The sequence below is a fragment of the Passer montanus genome, unplaced genomic scaffold (assembly GCF_014805655.1).
Source record: "Passer montanus isolate IOZ18808 unplaced genomic scaffold, ASM1480565v1 scaffold80, whole genome shotgun sequence".
NCBI lineage: Eukaryota > Metazoa > Chordata > Aves > Passeriformes > Passeridae > Passer > Passer montanus.
The window spans coordinates 1,033,862-1,039,861 of record NW_024373257.1 but is presented as its reverse complement, the minus strand read 5'-3'; positions in this window follow the sequence as shown (position 1 = coordinate 1,039,861).

Genomic DNA, 6,000 nt, shown 5'->3' with positions numbered 1-6,000 from the left:
TATCAGGAGCCAACAAGAATAAAGAGTTCAGGAGCAGTAAATGGAGTAAAACAATGGAGTAAAAATAAACAGGCAGAGCAAGAACCAGAGCCACCAGCTTGATAACAAGGACAATGCCACAGCAGAGCATAAAGTCTGTACACAAATGGTGAGCTGCTGATGGAGTCCCAGATGGAGTCAGGCCTCCTCCCTCTCCTTATTCAAATCTTCCCTGAACACCCATCTGCTCCAGGAGGACTTTGGGAAGATATCAAGCCAGTGATCAGGGAAGACGCATCTTTTTGAAGTTGGGCCCCTGTTGCACTTGTGCCTGCACCCAGCATCTCAAACAAGAGCTCTTGGGGCAGAGGTTGTCACAAGATCCACACCACATATGGGGTGGACAGGGTGGGAACAGACACGAGGTTGGAGGAGGGCGGCAGCCGCCAGTAGATCCCTGAAGGAAAGGGATCCATTGTTGGGCTTGCAGAGGGAGGGTCAAGGGATCTTCATAGCTGCAGCCCCAGCTATGGAGTGACAACCGAGCTCTTGCCTGGAGAGCAAAGGACCATCCTCCCATGGGAGCAGGGAAACAGGAGTCCAGGCATCAACCTGGGAGCAGGAAGGCAGAAGGAGCAGGCTACCTTCCCCACAGCTGTTGCTGCATCTTTACACCACCTTCCTAGAAAGCACATGAAGCTTATTTAGCCACGTTCCTGGTGCTCCTGCTCTGTCCCGCTCACACAAACAGGTGACTGCTACTGTCCCTGCAGCAAGGATACCTCTCACTCATGCCCAGTGCCCAAAGCCAGCCAGACAGGAGTGCACACCCATCCCACTGCTCTCCACATCAAGGATACCTCTCACTCATGCCCAGTGCCCAAAGCCAGACAGACAGAAGTGCACACCCACCCCACTGCTCTCCACATCAAGAAAATCCTAGTCCTGAGCCCAGACTGCTCCACGGGGAGCGAGTGGCCAGTGACCGCGTGACTGCTCCACGGGGAGCGAGTGGCCAGTGACCGTGAGCCGGCGGCCAGGTTTGCTCCAGCGCTCCCTCCCGTCGGCTGTCCCCGGGCTCAGCCGCAGCCACCACAGCCCAGCCTGCTCTGCCAGCTGGGGACGCGGGGCATGGAAAGGAAGGGCTGCCCTGGAATCAAGAGACGCGCCTTGAGACATGGATGCAGAGAGCGTGGGAAAGAGGCTAACGACATTCACGTTCGTCAGGAGGCAGATAAAACCACGGCAATAATAAAATTTCATTATGACAGCTAAGGAAGAAGAAACAAAAATTCTTTGTTGACTGTGTCTGTAATAAAGTACAAAGGTACCTGCCTTTGCACTACTGGTTGCACAGACAGGTTTCAGCCCTGGGAGAGGACTAGAACTTGCTGGTGCATTGTATGCTGGTTTCCAGGGGGCAGATCCACCCTTTTCAGTGTTAACACTCCATGACACAAGGTACGTGCCTTTCCTGGGGTCCTTCTCCTTATGGTAAAAGAGATCAGAGATGGCAAGACTTACTATTTCACACAAATGTCAAGATTTATGGATTTATCAAAAATGAGGGAGAACATTGGGGTCCTCACTGAGCGCCAAGGAATGTGCTTCATCCTCATTAGGCATGGGAGACTCTACGTTGGCAATCATTCTCAGGACAGAAAACCATTAGAAACCCAACTTTTATTCTTCATAGTGCTTTGGTTTTCACTACTGCATTCAATTTGCAAATTTAAGAGGATAGCATGGGAAAAGTTTCTATTTTTAACAAAAGAAGGTAAAAACTTCTAAAGTAATGAATTACTCCTGGATAAAAAGATTCATCTTCTTGAAAGAGTTTTGCTGCCTTATATACTCCCACACAATACATTTTACATACTTACATTTTGCATGCATATATATACATACAATTCTCCTACAGAATACAAAAATAAATAGATCTATATTATAAACTTACTCTACATATGCATGTATTTTATTCACAGACATGTGTGAGAAAGTTTGAGAAAATGAATAATCATACCAGCCTGAGACTAGAGCCACAGGCTAGAACAGAAGTGGATAAAAGCTGTGTAAAAATAAAAATTAAAAAAAAATAAAAGCAGTAAAGCATCCTGTCCTATCTGCTAATTTTTAAATACTTTCTTTTTCCCTCCCATGTTTATTTTTGTTAAGAGAGATCCATCTATCCCAGTGGCATAGTTATTTCCTGATGAGTCATCCATGTCCTGAGCTCAATCTCCTCACCTCTATCCCAGTAGGAAGACTTGTTTCATATAGCTCTGTCAGAGCATTCATGGCGATGTCTTAAGTGCCATTAAAACCTCAAACCACTAAGACAGACGCTTATTCCTCAGTTTGACTCATTTCCCCTTTTATTTTTTAAGAAATCCATTAATGACCAACCAACGAAGTTTCATGACTAGCTTTTCAAAATGTCTTTACATGATTTTGTCTCACTTATAAAAGGTTTCCCTAGTTTCACCTCAAGTGTTCACAAAAAGCAGCGATTCTAGAGTCATGGGTCTAACACAGAGTTCCCTGCCATTGCAGCATACTCAGTTTGCTCTGGTGCATTTTTTTCCTAATCTGGGTCTACTTTTTCTCTTCCTGTTCCAGCTATCAGGGCTTAGAAATGTTAAATTTTTCAGGTGAAAAAGCTCATTTTTGAGGCATTGTCCAATGGCTGCTCCAAACAGCCTGGTAATCCTAGCAGTAAGCAAAAGCAGTATCACAGGCAGGGTCTCCAAAGTGAGCACATAAAACACATGACCTGAACATGAATGACCTACAGAAGGATCATGAATAACCAATAGATCAGTCATTACTCATTGTGTTATTTGGCAAATTTAGAAAAAGCAGGTATCTAGAAGGATAATTGCAAGCTTGCACAGCCTTTGGATGGAACTCCTGTGGTTCAAGTCTCTTCAGATGAGCTTCTTTCCTTCTCCCTGCATCAGGTTTCTTATCTAGCCGATGGGACTGGTGATTACTACTGGCTTTTGAAGCCACCTGGAAATCTACTGATGAATAATGATAATGGCACACAACTATCTTGATGGTTTTACTCAAACTGCTCCTAAAACACTTCCCCTCAAAATGAACATGGGCTGTCACTGGTGACCCAGTTCTTACTCCTACACTGTACATCCAACTGCAGCACAGTGCAAAGGACACTGTAAGCACCTCTCAGGATCTTTCATCACTGTGACCTCAAACTTCCAATTCTTCCTATAGAAATGCCAAATTTGTTGGCATCACTTACTGGGATGTTTTTAGTGGAGTCAAAGTCCTTGGGTAAGGACCTGTGTTCTGCCTGTGGATAAACAACAAGATGTACACGCTCAGCTCTTCAGGGTTGATTGGCTAGCCATGAATAGCAGTGTTTATGGAGTCCCTGTCCTTTTGTATGGCAAGCCTGGCTCTGAAGATTACGGGGCAGCTCCGGACCTTCCCACAAAAGCCTCAAGATAAGATTGAAGGTTGTCCTAAGGAGCCATGGACTGAAATGACCCAAGTGTTCTGCCTGTGGATAAACAACAAGATGTACACGCTCAGCTCTTCAGGGTTGATTGGCTAGCCATGAATAGCAGTGTTTATGGAGTCCCTGTCCTTTTGTATGGCAAGCCTGGCTCTGAAGATGATGGGGCAGCTCTGGGCCTTCCCACAAAAGCCTCAAGATAGATTGAAGGCTGTCCTAAGAAGCCATGGACTGAAATGACCCAATTTCTATCCCTCTCCCAGGCTGAGTCAATGGAAAATACTCAGCATTGCTGAAGAAATCTGTTATTTGGGGCCAACACACAGCATTTGATACCATGACCTAGCTTAGAAAAAGATGGTACCCACTGTGGTACCAACAGGTCATCTGTGTGGCCCAGGTCATCTGAACAGAACTACAAGCTTTCATTAAGCACATGCAAAAGATGCAAAAGCATCTCTGCACTGCATCCACCAGACAGGTCACTCACTCTTCAGTCTGCCTTGCAGCCCAGACACATCTAGAGAACCAATGTGCAACTTCTTTCAATTGTCTGCTCCCAATTCTAAATCTAAAGCACCACCTTAGTCATCTTCCCATCAGGCCTTCTGACTAGCAAAGGGAAAGGGAAAAATTTCACCAGAAACTAATGGGAAAAACACGTGTGAAGTATAGGTAACTTCTTTCAATTGTCTGCTCCCAATTCTAAATCTAAAGCACCACCTTAGTCATCTTCCCATCAGGCCTTCTGACTAGCAAAGGGAAAGGGAAAAATTTCACCAGAAACTAACACGTGTGAAGTATAGGCTGGTTAATACAGCAATCACTTTCTCAAAACAGTCTAGATCACATTTTCAGAGCCAAGAGATAAAGAGGTAAAGCTTATTAGGTCAAAGAAAGATTTATTTATTGGGACAGCCTCAACAACAAAAGCTGAAAACAGACACTAGGAAAACACTGCCCAAGATATTTCACTCTTCTCCAGCAAGACTGAGATAGGTACCTGGAGAAGAAACCAGTGTCTAAATTCCACTATTATAAGAGAGACAACCTCAGGTGTAGGACTTCGGCACTAATGTGGATCCCAATTTCATTAGTGCTGCCTTGAGATTTTTTGCTATCAGGAAGCAGATCTAAAGAAATACTGCCAAGAATAGTGAGGAAATTTTGCCAGGAAAAGAGCTGACCATATAGGGTCTGTGTAAGATGAGCATTTCCTCCCAAGCCATCAATATCTCAGGCCAAGAATATCACCAAATAGATAACAATAGAAAGATTTGAATGTGTTGAAATACCAGGTCAATTTTTGGCAGATACTTAATTGCAGGAGCCTGTTCTTTATATGTTCACTGCACTTTAACCAGCCTCAGTTCTTTCCTTACACAGGAGAGCATTAATATTTTTAAAAGACAGGCCACCAGACAAGCAAATTGTCAGGTAAGAAGAACAAGCAGTTCATGTCATATCCTCACAGTCAGTTCTTCCACACCCAACCTCTCTACGAACGTATTTCCTGGGTGTGTTTTTTTCTGATAAAAATATAAAACGAGCAATAAATGTGGGAAATGTACATTTTCCATCTCCAGAAGGGGAACATATTCGCAAATCATGGATTGCCACCTTCCACAACTCCAGCCGGATGAGTAGCCCACAAAAATCAAAAACCAGCCCTTTACTGAGGTTTGGCTTACTTAGACAAACAAATCAGAAACATCCTGGGAACAAAGCACCATCTGTCTTAATATTCCTACTCGGAACCAAGCCAGTCTCTTGTCTCTACTGCAACCAGTGAAATAAATGGTGAGCCTACATCCACATCAATAAAAGCTATTCAACAGCTGCAAGAATCATAAGTTATCAGGGAAACACTATTAGTGTGCTAAATATTTAGTGTCACTTGGCCTTCAGTAAAAAGGAATTGCTTCGATTAGCCAGTTAAACTGGGTCAGATATGCCAGACCTTCCCAAGATCATAGGAGAGAAAAATGAGGCAGTTAGAGCAGGGATGCTTTCTTGTGAAATTACCTACTGAACTCTCCAGACAATGAAATCATGCTCCGGGCAGATGAAGTTTCAAACACTAGAGCCTCCCCCTAGGAATCTTCTAACTTGGAGTGCTAGGAGTACCCCTTCCAGAAGGGCACAAGTGCCACAGAAAGCACCACACTGCTTGCTAAATGCTCTCACCTCCTTCATGCTCAAGCACTGGCTGAACACGTGCCAACCTTACAAGCCCAGAATATTTAACCCCCATGTGAGATGACTCAGTCAATGCCACCCAGAAAGGAGTGCCAGGCAGCCAGATCAGCCTGATCTGAAGGGCCAGAATATCTCATCAGCAACTCTTTCTCTTGTGTAATCATCTCTTATAAAGAAAATGAAAATTAACTGGAAACAGTACTATCAGGTTCCATGCATAAATAAAAAATGTTATACCCAAGGCAGGGTCACTTGCAGTGAGAGGTGCAGATGACAGCATTGTCAACACAATCTAGACAAAATTAGCTATTCACATAAAGAGAGGCCATTTCATCTTTGCA